Here is a 22,941-nt window from a genome sequence, read left to right on the forward strand (position 1 = left end):
CCACCCCTGTGGCCACGGGCCCACTAAAGGCACCTGAGGAGCAGGAACTCAAAGCAACAGACAGGCAGCTTCTGGCAAGCTCCGGAAACCTTCTCGCCCACCCAGCAACTCCCACAGACAGTCTTAGCAGACCCCTAGTTTTGTTTGGGTTTTCCCCTTCTTTACCATACAGTCAGTATGGTGATGGCCTGTGGGGGTGGGTGACAGGAAGACTGAAGATGAGGGAGCACATCCCAACAGGTCTGCCCTTCGGCTCATCCTTCATAGGTCCTGGATCCCCAGAGCTTGTCCAGCCAGTGAGTCCACTCTGCAAGCTACAGGAGAATCCACTTTGGCTTAATTTAGCTACAGTTGGTTTCTGTGGCTTACAACAAAGGAGTCTTAACTGCATCGCAGCCCAAACATTTTTCCAAACCTTCCTAAACTCAGACAAGTTAAGAAAAAAGAAAAAAAAAAGTGAAATAAGAATTAATTCCAGAGATTCTCTAGTAAGACTCATTGCTCACAATCAGAATGGACTTACTGGTAAGACTGCTTTAAGCAGCTGTGTCCACCCCAGACAACCTGGGATTCAAGAGCCCAGCTCTACCGCTTGCCAGCTACATGATATGAAGAAGTTATAAAACCTCTCTGGGCCTGTTTCCTCACCTGTAAGGTGGAGATAATAGAGTGGATCTCCTGTGGCTGTCATGAAGAGTAAGTAAATTCATCTAGGTAAAGGGCTCAGGGCAGGACCTGCATGTCAGAAGGGCTCTGTCACTATCTGTTGAATTAAATCAAATTCAATCACCTGACAGTCTGTCATTTACTCATTTATTGAGCACCCACTGCATGCACACTGCTGCCCCAGGTGCAAGGACACAGAGTGGCAGGGGACCTGCCCTCGAGAAGTCTCTGTCAGCTGGAGAGGGAGACTTGTAAACACATAAATCCAGTCCTATGTGATAAGACTATTCTGAAGGTATCAACAGAGAGCTGTGGGAACACAGAGGAGGGGTGATTAATTTTGCCTCGGGGGTTGGGGGAGTCTTTGCAGAGGAGGTGACATTTGAGCTGGACTTTGAAAGACGAGCTCTCCACAGAACTAAATCTGGACCCAGTGCCAAGAGAGTCAGCCTCAGAAATCAATCCAGCCACCGCGGGAGGGGCAGTCGGGCTGTAGACTGACTTCCCACAGGCTCCCTGCCCCCAGGACAAGGACAGATGGGGCCTCGGCCCCCCCAGGCTGTGAGAGCCCACACTCTCCCAGGAGGCCTGGCCAGGCGTCTGTGTACAAACTGCTGTCTTTTCCCACCATCCAGCTCACCTCCAGGTAAGAGCTCTCTGCTCCAGGTGGACTCCCCCACCCTGTCTCCACCTCTTGAATGCAACTTGCATTTTCTTCCCCCAAGAATGAAAATCATCATGATTGCTCTAAATTACTTCCTACTTTTGTAGAATGCTTTACAGATTTCAAGAGACAAGGAATACAGAGGACCGGTCAAGGGCAGAGCTTAAACCCAGCTCTGCCACAAATTATCCCGTGACCTTGGGCAGGCTATTTAATTTCTCAAGCCTCGGTTGCCACATCTGTACAATGGAGTAATAGGGTTGCCATGGGGATGAAATGATTCACAGATGTGAAGTTTTCAGAACAAAATTCGCAACAGTGGGCACAATGGAGAAGGTTACTAAGGTAAAAACACACCATGTGCTTCATTCATACCTGGTGTGCGAGACACTCTCAGTAAACATTGGCTTCTTTAATTAACTATATTCTCTTTCCTGGAATCTAACTTTCCTGTGCCTTGTCTCCCAAGCCAGATTGTAACCTCCTGGAAGTCTGGGCCACATCTCACTGGTACTGCTGACAGTCTGGTTTCTCAGAGCCCTGGGCCTGCTCTGAGCAAGTGGCTTCATGCAGGTCAGGGCTGGACAGGTAAGCAGTGGTGCTGGATGCTCCCACACCACTTCCTGAAGACCCGGTCACCATGCGCCACCCCCCACCCCCAACGACCAGCCCCAGCCTCCCCATGTCCACATGTTCATCTCTCCCTGGCATTATTTGAACTGCCTGTTTGAAGAGGATTCTGGTCACCCTTTTCTCCCAGAACAAACTGTGTACAAATCTGTAATTTCCCCTGGATATCTATATAATTTTTTCGACACAAACTGAACCGAGGATGAACATGTTTTCAGGACTCTCTGTAGAACTGCTGATGTTATTTCCCAATTGTTGGCAGCAAGGACTCTACCAAAATACTCAAGGTCAAGAGACCAGCATGGTTCTAGGCAATCTGTACCTCTTAAAACAGTGACAAATATGTTATTTAATTTTAATGAGCTTTTTTGCATCTCAAATCTAATTACAGCATTATCAAGTACTGCTTTGAACTGCAGGTGGCTTCTCATTACGTGTGCAAAGCCTGCCACGAGCATTTTTCGTGAATACTAATAACTGCTTAATTTTACTATCCGCTTAAAAAAAATAAAAACTTCCAGCAACTTATAAGGCTGGGCTTTATAAAGCATCTGTGGAGGGTGAGCCACACAGCAACACAGCTTAATTAAAAAAAATAAATACTGTATGTGGCCACCCTCGAGGATGACAAGCTCAGGAAGCTGCAGAGGCACGGTGGACTGGGGCTGGGAGGAGATGCGCTTCGTGCGCTTCTCGGAGGCTCTGTTTTATTGCAGGCTTATTGCATCACATTCAAATTTCCCAATTTGCTTTCAGTTCAGAGAGAACGGTTCCGTCAACAGATTTTCTGGGTGACGGACTTCAGTAATAGGCCTGGAGCTGGAGGTCCCTGAGGACACGCTCCAGAAATCTGTTGTGCGGACAGGTCCAGGGAGATGCCTGCAAATCATCACGAAAGCTGTCCGAGAGGGAGTCCAACTGCTTCCTTTATCCAGGCTGCAGTGGGAGAGGGTGGAGGCAGCCTGTCAGGCTGGGCTACGGGTGAAAGGCTTTGCGGTCCCAGAATGGAGAAAGTTATGGAGCCCCTGCCAGTGGGTCTGTGCCATGTCTGGGGTTTGTGTGTCATTCATTTATTTTGAAAATTGTTAACTCTGGGGGCACGTGGGTGGCTCAGTGGTTGAGCATCTGCCTTTGGCTAGAGATCCCAGGGTCCTGGGATCTAGTCCCGCATAGGGCTCCCCGCAGGGAGTCTGCTTCTCTTTGTCTCTGCCTCTCTCTGTGTGTCTCTCATGAATAAATAAATAGAATCTTGAAAGAAGAAAGAAAGAAAGAAAGAAAGAAAGAAAGAAAGAAAGAAAGAAAGGAAGGAAGGAAGGAAGGAAGGAAGGAAGGAAGGAAGGAAGGAAGGAAGGAAGGAAGGAAGGAAGGAAGGAAGGAAGGAAGGGGAAGGGGAAGGGAAGGGAAAGGAAAGGAAGGAAGGAAGGAAGGAAGGAAATTGTTAACTATGAACTTCATCTTTTAAGGCCAGTTTCTGATTTGCACCTTCTCCAGGAAGGTGGTCTAGGATGGAAAGGGTGCTGCTGACTGCCCCCACCCCATCCACTTGTGATTTTCATTCAGGAAGATTCCGGCAGTCGGTGATGCTGTGGGGCACATCTCCTTCTGGGTTTTTTTCACACATGTCCATTTCCTCCTGGAAACCACAAGTCCATCAGTACTGTAGGCCTGTCCCCTGCATGGACAGGCCATGCTGTTGACCCAACTATGCTTCTTCCTCTTTCTCACTTCCTGTAGGACCAGCTCAATGATCCTCCCTCATGTCCAAGCCCTGCCTATGTCTCGCTGAGAGGTTACAAAGGCTAAGCCGGCACACAGCCCTGCTCTCCACCTGTTTCTGGGTGATCAAATATCACCTGCCTAAAGATGCCCAGGTCCTAATCCTCAGAACCTGTGAATGTGCTATGTCACGTGGCAAAGGGCAAGTAGGATTGCAGGTGCCAGGAAGGTTGCTAAAGAGTTGATCCTGATATGGAAAGATTATCTGGGTGTGCTCAGGATAATCCAGAGTCCTTAAGAATGAACGAGAAAGAAGGCAGAAGAGTGGGTCAGAGCTGTGCCTTAGGAAGGACTCCGCCTGCCACTGCTGGCCTTGATCATGGAGGAAGGATCCCCAGGCCAGGAAGCTGGTGGGCCCCTAGAAGCCGCCCTGCCCCACCTTGATTTTAGCTCACTGAGACCAATTTCAGACTTCTGACTTCAGAGTGTAAAACAATACATCCATGTTGTTTTGAGCCATAAGTCTGTGATCATCTGTTTCGGCAGCGGCAATAGGCAATGAGCATGGTACTGAGAGCTGGTCTGCTGGAGCTTAAGGTGTCACCCCATTAGGCTGCCCACAGCGGGGGTGGGGGGGAGAAGGGACAGCATGTAAAGGACCAAAAACACACTTAACAACCTACCTACCAGTCTTCGTCCTCCTGAGACTTGTGGTACACAAGGTTTTCTTCTAACAAGCAAGTTGGAAGCCAGCCTCCATCGTCCCCACTGAACCTTGTGGTTTTACAGCTCCCAGACCCATGTCCTGCCTCGGATTCCCACTTTCCAAGTGTTCAGCTTAAGAGTGGCAGACCATGGGGTGCCTGGGGGCATAGTCCATTAAGTGTCTGACTCTTGATTTCAGCTCGGGTCATGAACTCAGGGTCATGAGATGGAGCCCCGCATTAGGCTCCCCAGTCAGCATGGCATCTGCTTAAGATTCTCTCTCCCTCTGCTTCTGTCCTTCCCACATCCCCCACCACCCTCTTAAAGAAGTAAATAAATCTTAAAAAAAAAAAAAAAAAAAAAAAAGAGTGGCATATGGCACTGGCCAACCCAGGAGGCCAGCAGAAGCCCCCCTGGGCCCCACCAAGGCCACACTCACCAGCCCTCCTTAGTATGGACCACATCCCCTCTGGTCCCTGGTGCACTGCCTCCACCCCGGACTCAGAGAAGGCCACACCTTGGGCAGGACAGGATTCCTGATGTCAGCTTGTCAGATGGATGCTCTGCCACCACTCCCTCATGACAGAGGGAGTTAATGGGCCAACACAGGGCCCTTTGTTTTTATAAGAGAACAAGTGGTTCATGACAAAGAACAAAGTTTCCTTCTTTACGAGGCCATCCTTGGTGCTCCCTCTCCAAGCCCATTAAAGCCTAGTTATCTCACGCACAGCACTGCCACACAGGTACCGTTGCCACCGACAAGTTCATTTAGGAGGATTTATGGCCTGATTGTGCAGCTGTTGCCTTCTGAGTCAGTTTTAAGAGATTGTTACACAAGCAGTGTCATAATTTAGTCATGTTTTCATCTCACAACTGTACTGTAATTACTGCTGTTAACAGCAAATGGTAAACAGGAGCGCGAGGAGGGCCAGCCAAAGGGAGCGCTAAAACACTGTGGACCTAGCAAGGCAGAGGGAGGGACGACACATGGGACCCTGCCCCGCTCCCCGGGAAGACCAGCTCACCCAGCAGGCCCTCAGCTTGACTGCAGTGTGCCCCCGAGTGAGCCCCTGGCGGACACAAGGAGTGGGGTTCCGCCTGCTTCCCCAATTCCTACCTGGGCCTGGGGCACTGACGGGGCTGCCAGAGGCAGAACTTGACAGGACCCAGGATGGTTCTGGACTTGAGGGGCAGGGAGCTCCAGGTGGTGTGCCTCGGTGCAACAATGGATGCTCAAGCCACATGAGCTGTGGGTCTCCAAATGAGAGCCTGCTGCAGCACCTTCTCAGGCAGAAAATGAGGCGACCATAGAAGCAGCGCTGAACCTTACTTCCCCTGATGCACAGCTTCCCTCTCAGCTGTTGCCTGCAGGATTATTTATTGGCACAGAAAGACCCAATGGAGCAAATCTCTTGGAGGGCTTTGAGTCTTCTCCCACTGGCCATGGGGAGGACAAAAGTTAGATCTCACTACCCCAGCAGCCAAGTCCCACCCAATCCAAACTGCTTCCTCCTCACAGGCAGCAAAATGGGGAGCCTCGGGCCCCAACCAGAGCATGGAAGGGCTCAGTAAACCACAACCCAGATGTAGTACAAAGGTTAGAGACAGATGTAATCCAGGCAGGGTCCTTGGAGAAACCAGTTCCCAGCGCACAACCACAGCAACAATAATGTAATCCTGAGGGCCACTCCCACAGCAGCAGCAGCTCCCCATGCTCTGATTCTCCCCAGTGTATAGAGAAGCTAACTACCTCATCTGCAGCCACAAGGCCAGGCCTCCACCCAGATCTAATGAACCCCAAAGCCCTGGCTCCATCCCACATGCCATCTGGACCTGGCCTGGGGTTGCCAACAAGCAGCAGCTTCTCTCCCCAACCCCATGTCTGACTCTGAACCAGGGCAGCCCCCTAGCATGTTAAGGGACACGTGTCTTTGACCCCCAGGTCAGAGGAGGCATGGAGGTGACAGAAGAGGTGGGAAGATAGGCAGCAGGTGCAGCGCCTGGTGTCATCTATTCTTTGGGGAGGTCCCCTGGGCCTTCTCCCTGCAGCCCCAGCACTATTCACCCCACCCCACCCCCACCCCAGCTTGCTCAGAGCCACTGACCATGATTAGTGGGAGCTGATTAGGGAAAGGTCGGATGCTCTGCAGAATCCGGGGGCTAACAAGGCTGGAAGACTCGTTTCCAGATTGCCGGAGCTGCAGAGAAAAATTGAAGGTCTGGAGACAACAATCAATAAACATGAAGCCCTTCTAACAGAGGAGAATCATGAAGTGAAGAGGCATCAAAAGAGTGACCAGGAAAGCAGGCACAGACTGAGAAGGGGCAGGGCCAGAGTACAGCAGCCTGCTCAGGCCAAGGAACCGCCCGCCCCAGGCAGATAGAGGGGGAAAGCGGTGGCAGAGTCCCAACCCCATGTGCTCAGAAAGAGGTACCCGCTGGTACTGTTCCAACTCCCAGCTGCCTGGAGACCTCACTAAACTTTTAAACAGGCTCATGTTCCTTAGAGGCTTGGCCTTGGACCTGGGCTGCTGAGCTCAGGGCCTCTCTCCTGTGTGGCACTGGACAAGGGACACGACGTCTCTGTTTCTCATGGTCTCATTGGCAGAGTACCCACCGCTGGGTTACTCTGTACCAGACTCAAGCCTGGCACAGAGTGACCATGCTATAAACAGGAACTCTCACTCCCATTCTGCAAAGCAAAACTCAGACCTTAGGACACCACAAAATACCTACTGCAAAATACTTGTTTGAGGGTTCGAGAAGTGACCTGGGAGATGCACTTTGGATAACAAAATACTGGGACTTGTAAGACTGGTAGGACAGAGCTGGGGTTTATGAGAATACACAGAGGAGTCGAGGGTCTGAGGACAAATTACCCTCACTCACACCATACCTTGGACATGACTAGGAGGTGCCTCCAACCCTGCACTGGGTACCAAGCAAATGCCCTCCAACACCCAACCCTCTGGGACCTGGGACCAAGCTGGTGCCAGTATCTGCACACAGCACCCAGCACTTCTGCAGACAGCCATCACCCCTCACCAGCCTGTGCACAGGTCAGTCATCATATTGACATCTAAAAAGGTGCAACATGGGACTGACTCTCCCTAGCCAGCTGACAAAAGCAAAGCCAACTTTCCAGAAAATGGACAAGTACAAAACAGCGTATGTGGCTGATTCTGGAGGTCAGGGTTCAAGCCGTGTCAGCATCACTCCCAGGAAGGGGCCTGAGCCTCCCACCCCCAGGACTGAACCATTCAAGTGCTGCCCTCAGGTCAGTGAGTGCACACCTTGGCCCTGAAATCCAGACCCTCCTCAGAACTGGAGGACTACAGCTTCTCCCCCAGAAGCTAGCCCATACCTTCCCGGACTTTCACATTGGTGCTGGGTTTTTATGCCGGTATAATGCTCAGCCATTTTATGTGGGATTATGCACTGTGTGTACCAAAAAGCTCATAAAAAAGGAAAAAAATTGAATGAACATTGTTTTTAAAAGGCCCTTAAAAGGCTATAAAGTGCAGTGACTTTCATACCCTTGGGTTTTTTTCCATCTTGTATTAGAGAGTTCCTCAATCAAAGCAGACTCTGGGCATAAGGAGGTGACAAGGAGGTAAGAAAAGTGGATTCCAAGGTCAGGGAGATGGGAAATTCTGGAGCAAACTGGCTCCCTGTGGGCACTGGCCAGCATGCTTAGGTCCTAAGCTTGTCTATCATGGGGTGGTCAGCCCTAAGACACAGCAAGGCTGCATCTCTGGGTGGGGTCTGGTTCTCAGGTCTGGGGGTGTGCAAAGCCACAGCCTCAGGCATGATAGCAACAGTGCCCACAACCCCTCAAGGCTAAGAGCGGCTTGCCTGAGGGCAGGGCCAGAGCAGGACCAGGGACTGAGGACCCAGTAACAGGACTCGACTGCCAAGTCTGCTGTGGCCAAGCCCCCAGGTTGGACCCCAGCCCTCTGGCATCCCTCTGGTCTGCACAGCTCATCAGGGCCTGCGACAGGTATGACAAAGGGAGAATTCTCTCTCTAGAAACTTTCTCCCCCTCAGATGGGACCAAGGTCCACAAAGGGAATTTATGTTGCATTCCTCGAAGCTAGAACAACAACATAGAGAGAAACGATGGAGAGCTGCACGAAGGGCTCTCAGGCAAACGTTAAAAATCATGTTTGCAAAGAATATTTAATGACTAGGGAGGGGAAAAGCTCACAATATGTTGTTAAGTGAACAAGTAAGCTACCAAAAATATGATCCCAGCTTTATGAAACAAAACAAACACATGTCTAGACAGCAGGGGGCTGGAAGGAAACAGTAGCGACTTCTGGGAGGTGAACTCTCAGGGTGACCCTCCTTTTCCCTCCAAATTCTTTTCTGTATTTCCTAAGTTCCCTACAATGATTATTTTTATAATGGAGATCAATTATGGTAAAATAAATTAAATATTTAAATAATATTCCTCCTCAAAGAAAATGCAGCCTTTTATCCCATTTGGTGCCAGAAATGCCTAAACAGCCTGATATTACGTTTTCCTTTTCTATACAGTTGTCCCCACAGATGGCAAGCACCAGAGGGTGCACACAGCAGTGGGGATCCACTGGACAGAGGCTAGGCAGGTGGTTCAAGGGAACAACAAGGTGCTATAGGGGCAGGGGTAGGGGGAAGCCAGCCCAGACGAAGGTAATAAAACAGCCCTTCCCCATCACAGGGACCCTGGACTCTCTCAGGCTGACAGCAGGGGAGGAGGCCCTTCCCAGGACAGGGCGATCTCCACCCCAGCCACAGGATAGGGCAAGCCTGGGAAGGCCCAAGGAAGGCTCTGGAAAGGAGGAAGGAGAACAGTCCCCTACAAAGCCCCCAGACCCTAAAGGCCAGGAGGACACTAAGGTCCCCCAAGTGCTTACATCAGCCCTGGGCTTTGCACAAATTGTCCCTTTTGGCCTTTCTAACTGTCCCATGAGGTAAAGGTAGGTGCCTCTTAGGGTGCCTATTTCACAGACCAGAAAACTGATTTGTTCCTTCAACTGGAATCCACTGTGTCGTGTGTGTGCCAGGCCCCTACCAGGGATTTTCATGTATATCCCACTGAATCCTCACAACTACAATCCTCACAACACTGATACAAGGTATCCCCCTGCCACTTTGGGGGATAGGTCCCAAAGTTTAGAGATGAGAAAGCTGGGCAGCCCAGGTGGCTCAGTGGTTTAGCACCACCTCCAGCCCAGGGCGTGATCCTGGAGACCCGGGATCAAGTCCCACGTTGGGCTCCCTGCATGGAGCCTGCTTCTCTGCCTCTTTCTCTCTCTCTCTGTTTCTCATGAATAAAATCTTTAAAAAAAAAGAGAGAGAGAGAGAGAGAGATGAGAAAGCCAAGGCTCAGAGAGGTTAAGTGACTTACCTAAAGGCACACAGTAAGATGAGCAAAGCTAGCATTCAATAATGGATGGATGGACTGATTGGCGGATGAGGCCCCTCTGATCCAGGTCCCAGCCCTGCAGGCAGCTGTCACACTCCTGTTTTCACTGTGTCTCCCAAGAACGTCCACTGCTTGACCACACAGAAAAGTGGGAACAAGCACATTTCCTTCCTCCCTGACCTTGTCCTTGGGCTCCATCAGGATTCCTGACCCCAAATCAGCTACAGAAATGATGTCTGCAACTCCCAGCCGACAGCCATAAGGAAAAACCAGGTGAAGATGGTTCTCTAATCTGATCCTTCTGCTCCACGACAAAGTCCAGACCCTCCCTGAAGGAGGTTAACACAGGCCTCAGGGACACCACTGGACACCCCTGCTTGCTGGACAGCGCCATGGCAGGAAACCCCTCCCCCACCTAGAAGAGCTCTCATCCTACTTCTCCTCCTCTACTGTGATGACTTCTGGGACCCCCTTACAGCATGTGGCAGGACCTGCCCCTCTGACCCGCCCTGGTTGAGGGGATGGGCCAGGCGATGAGTTCAGTCTGTGAGCTTTGAGGTAGTACATCACTTCTGGCTGGAACATTTAATACCCAGGTTAAGACCCACGGCTCTGGCTTCCCCTCTTGCAGGGTGACCAACATGCTTGAAAGGGGGGCTGTTCCAGCAGCAGGTCCCTGAGTGGACCCAGTGAGCCCAGCCCTTGTCTAGCTGCAGTGATCCTGAGACAGGAGTGGCAAATCACCCACTGCCATTCCAAGTCACTGAGACTTGGAGACCAGTATTCCCACAGTATATCCTGATATGCAGTTTGGAGGAAACCTGGCTCAGAAGGCACTGGGTTCCTTTCTCACCAAAGTCCAAAAGCTCTCAGCCTTGGAATCCAAGGGAATACCTCACCATCTAAAATTTAAATATATATGAAACACCCCATCAAGATAGGAGGCTGCCAAGATGTCAAAGGAGCTGACAACCTCCACGGGTCCCAGGCTTCCCTTAGCAAAGTAGGCTTACATGCAAAGGGAGAGTATGGGAGGCAGTTTAGGAGCAGAAGGTCACTCCTTGCTCACTGCCTCCTTCCCAGGCTCTCGCAGCCAATACTAGCCCTGCCCTGGGGCAGAAGAGGCCCCTGCTCAGCATCCAAGAGGCAATGGCTGGTGGCTGAGCTGAGAGCCAGCTGGCAGAAAGGTCCAAGGACACATCCAGTTTTGGGCTTTGGGGGACCAACACAGGGCTTGGAGTCAGGCACACATAGATTCCAGTCCAGCTCAGCCACGTTTTTGCTGTCGGTCTCAGCTATTGAGTGGGGCAGGAGAGCACCAGCACCTATGCAGCTGGTTATGAGAACCAGAGGAGATGCATGGTACACTGCTGGCAATCACCACGTATCACTGCCCTTCCCTCTGTCACTTTCTTCTTGCATGGCCTTAGGGATAATTCCAAAATTCAGTGCCTCCTTTGGAAAAATGAGCTCAGACTAAGTGAGCTCTAAAATGAGAAAATGGAGGATGAGAAACAATCATATGCTAAAGGTCATACAGAGAGCCAAGGGTCTGACTCAACATCCAGGCTCTACTTACCCCAATAGCAGGGTCTGAGGTGCAGGCTGGCTGGGTGGGCTTCCTGGCCAGCAGCACCTCACCACACTACAGCAGCCATTGGCTTTGGCAAATCTGTCCCTGCCTTCAGGGAGTTTTGTAATCTGGGAGCAAAATGTTGGCCCTTGAAATAAAATAGGAAAGGAAAGCCACAATGAAGCAACCTCCTTATCCCAGAATTCTCACCCACAGCACCTTCCACGAGGTCTGTACAAAGGGGACCACCCTGCATATACCTGCCCCCGTGGCATCAGGCACTACCCTGAGCATCCAAATGGGATTACCTGTGATGTCTACAGAAGAGGCCTCAGCGCCACATGGGACCTGGTCCCAGCCCTGCCTGCTGGAAACACAAAGGTCCCAGTGGGTTCACAGACCCCCAAAACACCCTTGCCCACCTCCCCCAGGGTACAGACATCCAGGTGTGGGGCTGAAATGGGAATGATTTAACCCATCTCAGTTAATCATCAGTTCTAAAGATAGTCAGGGAGTGGATTAGTCACAGAGACTGGATTAGTCAGACTTCTCTCAGAAAAGGCAGGAGTTTGTATGAACAGGTCTCTGCTTTTCCTGCAAGATTATCCACTCTCTCAACAGCAGCTAAACCAAAGGGGCCAGGGGCAAGGGTGGGTCCCACAGCAAGATGCCACATCTCCAGGAGCAACAAAACCTGGCAAGGCTGGCCTTCTGGGGATCGTGCTTTTTCCATGTTTGTTTCCCTTTAATGAATTTCCTTAATCATCTCGGGTCTACTGGTGCAGGGACAGCAGGTACAATTTCTAGGGTCAAGCCCCTGGGTTTGAGGGGATATCCTGCTATTTACGAGCTGCATGCACAGAGCCACTCTCTTAACCCCGGTAACCATCAGTGTTCAGAGCAATAGCAAAGGGATAGTGAGACTGAGTGAGGATTAAATAGGATATTGTATGTGAAGTGTTCAGCATAGCATCTGGCATATAGAAGATATTCACTCCACATGACATCCCACCCCATCCGTCCCACACTAACATTTCCAAGAGGCCAGGCAAGCCACCCGAGCTCTGTGAGTACCAGCTCCTTATTCGTACAACGGGGACACTAAGACCAGGGAGGATGAAGTGAGATACTGGAAGAGGAAGACTTCAGTAGAATGTACAAATGTTATAGCAGCTTCCATTTTGCTGACTTGCCTATACAGGCACCTATATGGGGTACCCAGTACACAGAGAGAAGCTCAGTCCTGCTTGTCAGATCTGCAGAGCTTGCTATTAAATCCTCTGAATGTCACCAACCCAGTTGGCTTTGGTCTGTCTCCAAGTGCCCACCATATATAGAGATAGTACAATGAGAGGAGAAAGGACTCTAACAAGTAAACTGTAGGTAGCAGTTCTGGCCTGGGACCACAGCTCTATCACTTGCCAGATGCATAACCTCAATTTACTTCATCTCTCTATAGCCTCAGTTTGCCTATCTGTGAAATGGTAATAAACTTTCTAAATATTATAGTCCAATGATGTGAGCATTAATTAAAATTCATTTAGTCCTGAGGCGCCTGGGTGGCTTAGTCAGTTGAGTGTCTGACTCTTGATTTTGGCCTGGTCATGATCTCAGGGTCATGATCTGAGAGTCATGAGACTGAACTCTACATCAAGCTCTGAGCTCAAAACAGAGTCTGCTTGCCTCTCTCCCTCTGCTTCTCCCCCCAAGCTTGCTTGCTTTCTCTCTCTCAAATAAATAAATAAAACATTTTTGTAAAATAAAGTAAAATAAAATAAAATTCATTTATTCCTTCCATTCAACTTTGTACTTGAGATTCTAGCCAGAGAAGTTAGGCAAGAAAATAAAAGGCATCCAGATTAGAAAGTAAGAAGTAAAAGTATCTCTATTTGAGGATGAGATGATCTTAAATATAGAAAATCCTAAGGAATCCACAAACAGGGGAGGGAAAAAAAAGCTATTAGAACTAATAAACAACGTTGTCAAGTTGCAGGATACAACATCAGTATACAAGAATTAATTTGTTTCTATACACTCATAATGACCAAGTCCAAAAATGGAATTTTTAAAAATTCCATTTATAATAGTATCAGAAAGGATAAAATACTTAGGAATAAATTCAACAAAAGTAGCACAAAACTTATACTCTGAAAACTATAAAACATTGTTGAAAGAAACTAAAGAAGATTTAAATAAACAGAAAGACATCTATGCTTATGGATCAGAAGACTCAACAGTGTTAAGGTGACACTATTCTCCCAAACTAATCTACAAATTCAACACAATCTGTATCAAAATTCCAACTGGCTTCTTTGCAGAAATTGACAAGCTGATTCTAAAATTCATATGGAAATACAAAGGATCTAGAATAGCCAAGACGATCTTGAAAAAGAATGAAGTTGGAAGTCTCATGCTTTCCAATTTGGAAATTTACTACAAAGCTATAGTAAGTGAGGCAGTGTGGTACTGGCATAAAGATAGATATATAGATCAATGGAATAGAACAAAGAGTGCAGAAACAAACCCTCTCATTTATGGTCAGTTGACTTTCAACAAGGGTGCCAAGATCATTCAAAGAGGAAACAATAGTCTTTTCAACAAATAATACTCAGACAAATGGATAGCCACAAAAGAATGAAGTTGGACTCCTACCTCACACCATATACAAAAATAACTCAAAATGGATCAAACACCTGAATGTAATAAAGGACAGATAAGTTAGTTCAAAAATGGGCAGAACATCTCAATAGACATTTCTCCAAAAAAAAAAAAAAAAGATAATCAAATGTATGCTCTACAAATACGCAAATGGAAGATTTTCAAAATCATTGGTCATCAGGGAAATTCAAATAAAAAACCACAGTGAAGGGATCCCTGGGTGGCTCAGCAGTTGAGCATCTGCCTTTAGCTCAGGGCATGATCCTGGAGTCCCGGGATCGAGTCCCACACCGGGCTCCCTGCATGGAGCCTGCTTCTTCCACTGCCTGTGTCTCTGCCTCTCTCTCTCTCTGTGTGTGTGCCTCTCACGAATAAATAAATAAAATCTAAAATAAAAAACCCACAGTGAGATACCACCTATAACCCCATAGGATGGCTATAATCAAAAAGAAAGATAACATTGGTAAGGATGTGGAGAAATTGGAATTCTCATATACAGCTGGCAGGAATGTAAAATAGTGCAGCCACTTTGTAAAACAATCTGGAAGTTTCCCAAAAGGTTAAACACAGAGTTACCACATGACCCAGCAATTCCACTCCCAGCTATATACCCAAGAGAAATGAAAACATATGTCCACACAAAAAATGACTTGTATGAATGGTTACAGCAGCATTATTCACAATAGTCAAAAAGTGGAGACAACCCAAACATCCATCAACTGATGTCTAGATAAAATATGATCTATCCATGCAATGGAATATTATCCAGAAATAGAAAAGAAGGAAGCACTAATACATGCCACAACATGGATGAACCTTGAAAACATTACACTAAGAGAAAAGAAGCAAGTCACAGAAGTCCATATGGTATATGACTCCATTTATATAAAATGTCAGAATAGAACACAGATAGAACATAGGGCTGGGGGGTTGGGGAGTGACAGCTAAAGGGTTTCTTTGGAGGGTAATGAAAGTCTCCAAATACTCATGCTGATGGCTACATAACTCTGGGAATATGGTAAGCCTACAGAACTATGTACTTCAATGGGTGAGTCATGTGCCATATGAATTATATCACAATAAAGCTGTTACCAAAAAAAAAAAAAGAAGAAGAAAAATTATGTATTCATTCAACAAGTAGTTATTGAGTACCTATGATGTACCAAGCTCTGCTCTAAGTGCTCAGGAAACTTCAATGCGCAAAACAGAAAGGATTTCTGCCCTCTGACAGTAGGAGGAAGATAAGAAACATAATAAAAAGGTAAATTACATAGTATGGTAGATGGTGATAAGTGCTATTTTTATGCAGGCCAGGAGGATATGAAGGACAGAGGAGGGGTATATGACGTAACAAGTGATCAGGGCGGGTGTATCATTGGAACAGAGACTTGAAGGAGATGATAGAGGAAGCCAAAAGGCTCTCAGGAAAGAGTGTCCCAGGCAGAGGGCACAGAGGGACAGCCCGTGCCTGGGCCACAGGGCAGGAGTGAGCCCTCCTTTCTTCTGGGGAAGAAAGGAGAGCTCAGTGTGGCTGCAGAGCAGCCTGGGGTTGAGAACAAGAAAAGAGACAGGCTGGACAGGTCCTCATGTGCCATCATATGGGCGTGGGCTTCTCAGCAAGAACTGGAAGGCCACAAGTAAGCAGAGGACTGTCATGGTCTGATTTGTTTAAAAAGAATTGCTCTGTATCTGTATACCATGCTCACAGAGCATTATTCCACCAGTGTCCATCAATGGATAAACAAAATGTGGTAGCTCCATAAATGGAATGTATTTCGGCTTCAAAAGGAAAGAAATGCTGATATCTGCTATGATATGGATGAACACTGAGGATACGATTATGCTCAGTGATATAAGCCAGTCACAAAAAAGACAAATTCTATGTATATGATTCTACTTATATGATGAATGGAGAGAGCAATCAAACTCAGAGACAGAAAGTAGTACAGTGGGCGCCAGGGGCTGGGAGAGGGGAAAGGAACTTCGTGTTTAATGGGTGCACAGCTTTAGTTCTGCAAGACGAAAATGTTCTGAAGATAGATGGTGGGATGGTTGCACAGCAATGTGAACACGCTTAATGCCACCGAACTGTACACTTAAAATGGTAATTTTTACATTACACGTATTTTACCAGAGTGCTTTTAAATTAAAAAAAGAAAGAAAGAAAAAATCAGTCTGGCTGCTGAGTGGAGAGGAGTCCGAAGGGAGGCAAAAGTGGGAAATGAGTCAGGAGCTAAAGGCCATTAGTGGTGTCCACACGTGTTTCTGGCACAGGACAGGTCCCATTGCCCTGCCCTCCGGAAGTAGGTGTCACCCGTGTCTGATGCCCCCTAGCCTCTTCCCTCTCCAACTCGGGAGCAGCAACATCTCAGAGTATAGCAGCCCAGAGGGAGTCCACAGGAAAGAAGGAAACCAAAGCTGAGCCCTGAGGCCTCCAGAGGAGACTGAGAAGCAGCCGCCACCACAGTGAGAGGAAACCTGCTAGCCAGGCAGACTGTTCCAGGGAGGAGGAGGGAAATTAGCTGTGTCCAATAATCTGGTGGGTCACATGACATGAGGACGAACCACTGCATGGCTATGGGCTAGTCACTGTGACCTTGATAAGGAGTAATACCTGCAGAGTGATCAGCACATTGCCCAGCACACTGAGGGCCTCCACAGAAATGACCAGAAGATGGGAGGCCTGGGTACCCCTGCATTAACATTCTCAGCCCACCGCGAGGTACCATCCCAGACCCGGCCAGCACGAAGCAGGCTGCCCAGGTGTGTCCTGGCAGCATCTCTGGTGTGGTCTGGCCCATGGGCATGACTCTGGGTCAGGGTGTGCTCGAGACCACCCAGCTGAAGTCCATGTCCCAGCACACACAGACCCTGCCCAGGGCAGCCCCACACAAGGTGAGCACACTGGTGAAGAAGGGTGGCCATTGGGTTACTCACTCCCTTCTCTGCTGGTTCCACGAAGAGCCCGTGGTTTCAATGCTGCCGTTTATCCACCAGCCAAATGAAGAGGAATATTTTACAAAATTGCAATACCGCATGAAATTGCTAAGTACATATATAAGGCTAATGTCACTGTAATATTAAAATACTAAATTCATTTATATACTTTTTATTTAAATTGCTGGGGCAACTTGCCAAAACTGATTAAAAATTCTGAACAGGGTGGATTGTGTGGGCCAATTTTGAAACAGGGTGTAAGCACTGCAAACAGCACTGTAATATGCAGAAGACCATTTGTAAAATGAGTTTCGTCAAAACAAAACAGGTGAACAGAGAATCAGGGCATAGAGGGAGGCTTTTGTGCAGCCATTGAGTCACACACTGAACCATGTGGATGAGGCCCCTCAGGATGGCAGCACAGCCCTACCCACACTCTGGGGCCAGGGAGGCCGGCTTCTGTCCTCCCTCATTCACAGGCATCCCGCTTTTTCAGGCTCTTTGGTGGTAGGAATTAATCACAACACATGCCTCCCACCTCTCCTGGAGTCTTGGGAAAGGGCCCTGGCCACACCTGGAGTGGCCACACCTGGCTTCTGGTCTAGGCACTGCCTGGCTGGGCAAGGTTACAGAGAGGTGTGATCCCCCCATGCTGCTCACACCATCCAGGGATCACCCACCGATCTCTCTGAGCATCTGATCACTGCTTTCAACCTGAGCTCTGTGGGCCTGTAGGGCTGCCCAGAGGCACTGGGCCACTAACACCATAGGAGTGACTCTCAGCCCATGAGAGACAGGAGCTAGTGCATCGATGCCCTGCTTTGTCATCCCCCTCTGCGCTGTGCTCCTACATCTCTGAGCCCATGGTGCTAACTGCTGACTGACACCCCCCCACCTTCCAAAAGGCACCATATCTGGGCCTCAGGGTCAGCTTCTGGGGGAACCACATGAGGACACCGATCCCTGCACTCTCCAGGTCATGGCTTCCCCATATGGAATGGACACCAGCATCTGGTCCTGGAGGGACTGGGGTCAGGAAAGAGCTACTGGAAAGCTGGGCACACATGTACTCCCAGAGGGCCTGAGGGCTATGTACTCCGAGAGGGCCTGGGGGCTGCTAGGCCTCTTTCTTGTGGGGACACCATAGCCTCCCAAAGGTGTCCTGTGGCTTCATATACACTGGGCACTGCCAATGAATAACTGAAGCTGGCTTGGGAGGAGCTGCTGGGAGACCCCATTGAGCTGTGAGACACCCCCTGGGAGGATGTACTCAGAGAAGCAGTGGCAGATGGAGGCAAGAGAAAGTTCTGGAACTCTCCTGCCCTGCACTTACTGGCCCTGTGGACCCTGCCACAGGAGAATAAAACAAACCACGCCCACTTGTCAGGATGCCCCACAGACACCATGGGCAGGCAGGGCTGAGGACAGTGACTGACAAGGAAACAAAGCCCATAGTGACACTTGCAGAGTAGATCTGCTGTGCCCTTCTCTGTCCTCCCTGCCATGATCCACAGCACACCATCAAACCCCTGATTTCCACTGCCTCTGGAGACCTTGGATTGTTACTCATTTTGGACCCTTGGTTGCCCAGAAAGCCCCTCCCTTCTTTATACTGAGTGATTTGCAGCCCCTAGCCCAGCACCAGCTCCAAGCAGGCCTCCATCCCCCCTCTGGCTAGACTGTCAAAGGTCCCACACAAACATAAGTGAATGTACCAGGATGCTTGGCACTAGCCAAGTGGCCAAGGCAGGGCCATTCCTTGCCCTAGAGGAGCTCACAGTTTAGGGGAGCAGACATTTCTTCATCCATCCATCCATCAAATAAATATTTGTTGCACACCTGCTACATGCTATGCACCATTCTGGCTGCCAAAGACACCGGAATGAGCAGATGAACTCCCTGATCTCCTGGAGCTCAAGTGGGAGTGAGGAGACAAGTACTAAGAAAAACCCTCAGAGAGTAAGCGAGGGCCAAGGTTTGAAAAGAAAACCTTGTGATGTGATCAAGAGTGCCCAGGGTTACCTCGGTCTGGAGCAGGGAAGAAAGGCTTCCCTGAGGGGAAGGCCCCGTTATGGTATGTCCAGCGACAGAGAATCAGAGGGTCCTGGACAGCAGAAGGCCAGGCAGTTAGGACTCGCCTCCAGGACTGGGGCTGAAAGGGGCCAGGCACTGCCCCAGGAGGGGGGCTAGCTCCGGATTCCATGCAGGGGGCGGTGCCAGGTCCTGAGCCCAGCCTGTGAGCGGGGATGTCAGCTCTGACACCCCTCCACACATCACCATGGTGATTCCCTTCCATTGGAAAACAATCGTGTTTATTTTCTCTTCTACGTTCTGGACTAAGGCCATATGATAATTACAAAACGCACAACCCATAATGTGTTCTAAACTGTCTCTGCATACTCTGTGGTTTTGGAATAATACATAAAATGCTTAATAAAAATTAATGTGGAAAGGAGAGTCATGAGCCTCACTCAGAAATAAAATCGGTATTAATTTCTTTGCCCATGGTTACCCTGATAAGCTAGTCACGATGTGTCTCGTCTCCTCGACCTTTGATACGACGCACATGGGAGACACCTGCTCCTATGACAGTAACCTCAAGTTCTGATGGCCCCAGGGTCTGGTAATGACATGCGCGGAACATGTTGGACAGCCACCATAGCTCCCTGGCATGCAGGAGACACACAACAACTATTTGCTGAAAGCTATTCGCCAAGAGACTCGGAGCAGGTGGGCCCTGTGCTCGTGGAGAGCCAGGGTAAGCCCCGGGTTCTTGCTCTGAGTGCAGAGCTGTGGCAGCAGAGGAGGGTACAGCAGGTAGCCGCACCCTGTCATGTGTCTACGCAGCTCAGCCATGGATATGAAGACACACACTCTGCCAGCCTGCACTACTACAGTCAAGCATCAAACCTTGAGCCCCTGTGGGCCACTAGGTGCCAGAGGAGGGCACGAATGACCAGAAATATAAAGATCAGGGCTGCACTGCTTGTGAGGGGCTGCGAGTGATCACTTAGGAGACTTGGGAGGACACCGTGGTTGAGCCCAAGGCCCACCAGCAAGGTCTCCAAGGACTCCACCCCAACACTCCAGCGGCAGAGGCCCCCGTGCTGCCAGGATGGAGCAGAGGCCGCAGCTCCCCTGAGCCATCCCACTGCCAGCTGTGACTCTGCCCTGGTCCTACAGACCCAGGCCCCACAGCACCACCTCTGGGTCCCCACACAGCTCTGGCTCATCTCAGGAACCCTGGTTCCCAGAGCTGAGAGAGTCAACTACTCAGAAAAAGGAATCCTTAGGTGTTAGTCTTCAAACTCGAGACTGCTGACGTCCTCAAACTGTTTTCTTGACAAGAACAGAGTTGGCTTTCTCATCCCTTCCTTTACCCTACAAAATTAAATATATCCATTCTACATTTTATGTTTGTCATATATGTATTTAAATTTCCTAACTGAAAAGGTATGATTGAGCTCCAGGGCCTGGTTTCAGGTCCCAGCTCCACCACTTCTCTGAGCTTCAGTTTCCTCATCTGTAAACTAGGCATAATAGTATCTGCCCCGTGGGATTTAAAGAGAGGATGAATGTAAGACTTAGCCAAGGGCCTGGTGCATGACACGTGGTGCTGTGATGATGAATGTGGCCATCCCATCATGGGGGCCATGGCAGGGGTGCTGAGGATGGACTCCTCTCGCTGGTTTACAGGCAGAATCTTGCAGGAGCACTCTGCTCACCGCTCCAAGCCATAAGCCAGAGATCTCCTTTCTCCCCCAAGCCTCAGGTCCTGCAGGCTCAGCAGATGCAATCTTGCATCCTTATTCATCAAAGAGAAGGTCAGAGGAAATGAGCCCCTCCCTGTGCCAGCTCACATTCACAGAAACCTCATCCCCTCCCGCCCCATCCACAAGCATCCGCCTCCGGCCACCAGCACCACCAGGCACCTTCAGAAACACTCAGCATCATCTCTCCTTCTATCCCAACTGCTAAGCCAGTTATTGTGTTTTACTTTCAGTGGAAATTCCATCACTTTGTACTAAATCCCACTATATACAAAATATTGAGTGGCTTCTACTGATAAGAAGAGATAGAGCAGGAAAATTGCCACATTAGATACTATTATCTGGGCTATTTTTGTTGAAAACTGCATCATCTTAGGCACGGGCTAATGGCACAGACTCCCAACGGCCAAGGTAGACTTTCTATGGCCTTCACTCCACGAAATCCAATGCTCTCTACCAAGTCAGAGTGCTGCGGCTCTGTCCAGGGTTTTGCTTTTCAGAAGGTTTCAATACAAGACAAGCAAGACGGCAGTGCTGTGGGGTCACCCTCTAGGCTCAGGCTCATCACCCCAAGCGACTAGACCTCTCCTGGCCACAGGCCGCAAGAACACAGGGGCTTCCATCCCATGCCCGCCAGCCCTCCAGCCGGGCCTCTCAGGTCTGTGGGATCCCCATGTGGTGACAGAGAAGGACCAGGGAGGGGCTCCCTAGCTCTCTAGGGCTCCTCCTCTCTGAGATGCAACCAACAGTGATCTCTGCGCCTAGAGCAGAAACAGGAGCATCCGCCGTCAGGTGGCACTTTACAATCCAGGAAGGAAAATAATTCATTTCGGCTCGGAAAGGCCATGGAAAAGTTTACTTCTTGCAAATGTTTTCTTTACAAAAGCCAAATCCCAAAGCTAATATGATGTGGGGCGGATTAGACAATTAAAGCAGGCACACGGAATACAAATCTGCATTTGTTCAGCTGGGTCTACAGGAGATCGCCATTCCCTTCCTCCCACAAGTCAATTTACTCAGAGAGAGCAGCCTTCGCTCTAGATAAGCACATTGACTTTAAAATAAAGTGTGTGCCAACAGCTGCAGCCCTGCGACTGGAGCAGGCAGAGATGTGGCATGGAATGATAATTAAATATATTTTCATCATCCGTCATTTTTTTGCTGCAGGTGCCAGGGTAATAAATCTGGACTCGCCTCTTTTGTCAGCTGGCAGTGAACACATTTGAACGTGAAATCTCCCGGGAGAAATTAAGAGTCACTTGGCCTTGTAAAGGAGAAAGGGTTTTACTTCCAAACTGCCAAGTGGGGAGCTCACAGCTGATTGGTTTCATAATACTTTATTATTTGACAATATATATGCCTCGGGTTGTATTTCAGAGTACCACACCTACGGGATAACCAGTGCTCCAGGAGATTTGTCATCAAATTCTAGAATAAAAACTTATTTGGGGAGATTTTCACCACTATTTCTTTTTATGAATCCCAAATTTAACGTATTATTGACTAGGTATATTCCCGTATTTTAAAACTTTTCTCCCATTCTTGAAATTCCCCAACAGCTTTCCCCTCACCGCCACCCCCTGTAACCCATTGCAGGGAAAGCTGTTGCCTTTGCTGCCTGTCATTGGGAGTTAAGTGCTTTCGACTGGCCTAAGGAGTTTGCTTGACTTTTTATTTTGACAGTTTCACAGCTCCTTCTCTCCAGGGGCAGGCTCTAGTGAACAGTCCTCAGAAAAGCCCACTGAAATGGCACATCAGAGCTTCTTCAGGAGCTTTCCTTCCTCTCCAACAACACATCCTCTGCAAAATGCCTTCACTGGAAAGCAGGTGTGGGGGAAGCCAAGGCACCTGCTATGGGGCCTCAGACAGCCCCTGCCAGTCACAAACCAGCCCCGGGAGGAAGTGAGGAACTCCACGGCACATACTAACAGGCAGGAGCACACAGTGACACATGACCAGCCCAGGCAGGGCCACAGTTCATAAGTCTTCTTCTCTTTCCTTCTCAAAGGAACATTCTGGAAAGGAAAGCCCTGCCTAGCCCACTACCAGAGTTACCTGAGGCTCCACACAAGGTCAACATGCATTCATACCTGTAGAACCTCAAGTGCTAACACTTAAGGCAGATGACAGGGTCAGATTAAAGAAAAGGAGATCCACTTGTACTTTCCCAAAAGGACTGGCAGTTTCCTTGCCAAGCCTTGATCTAGGACTA

At 49.1% G+C, this 22,941-nt stretch overlaps 1 protein-coding gene and 1 long non-coding RNA gene across 15 annotated transcripts in view; one reads left to right on the plus strand and one right to left on the minus strand.

The window, feature by feature from the left end:
- Window positions 1–22,941, minus strand: part of CAMTA1 (calmodulin binding transcription activator 1) — an 847,309-nt gene that overhangs the window by 688,845 nt on the left and 135,523 nt on the right. The gene's annotated exons all lie outside the window — the stretch shown is intronic.
- Window positions 1,048–4,668, plus strand: LOC144304959 (uncharacterized). The gene is made up of 3 exons (XR_013371973.1): window positions 1,048–1,675; window positions 1,804–1,918; window positions 3,695–4,668. It is a non-coding gene; the product is annotated as an uncharacterized LOC144304959 (long non-coding RNA).

Source organism: Canis aureus, chromosome 3 (assembly GCF_053574225.1).
Source record: "Canis aureus isolate CA01 chromosome 3, VMU_Caureus_v.1.0, whole genome shotgun sequence".
In the NCBI taxonomy this organism is placed as follows: Eukaryota; Metazoa; Chordata; class Mammalia; order Carnivora; family Canidae; genus Canis; species Canis aureus.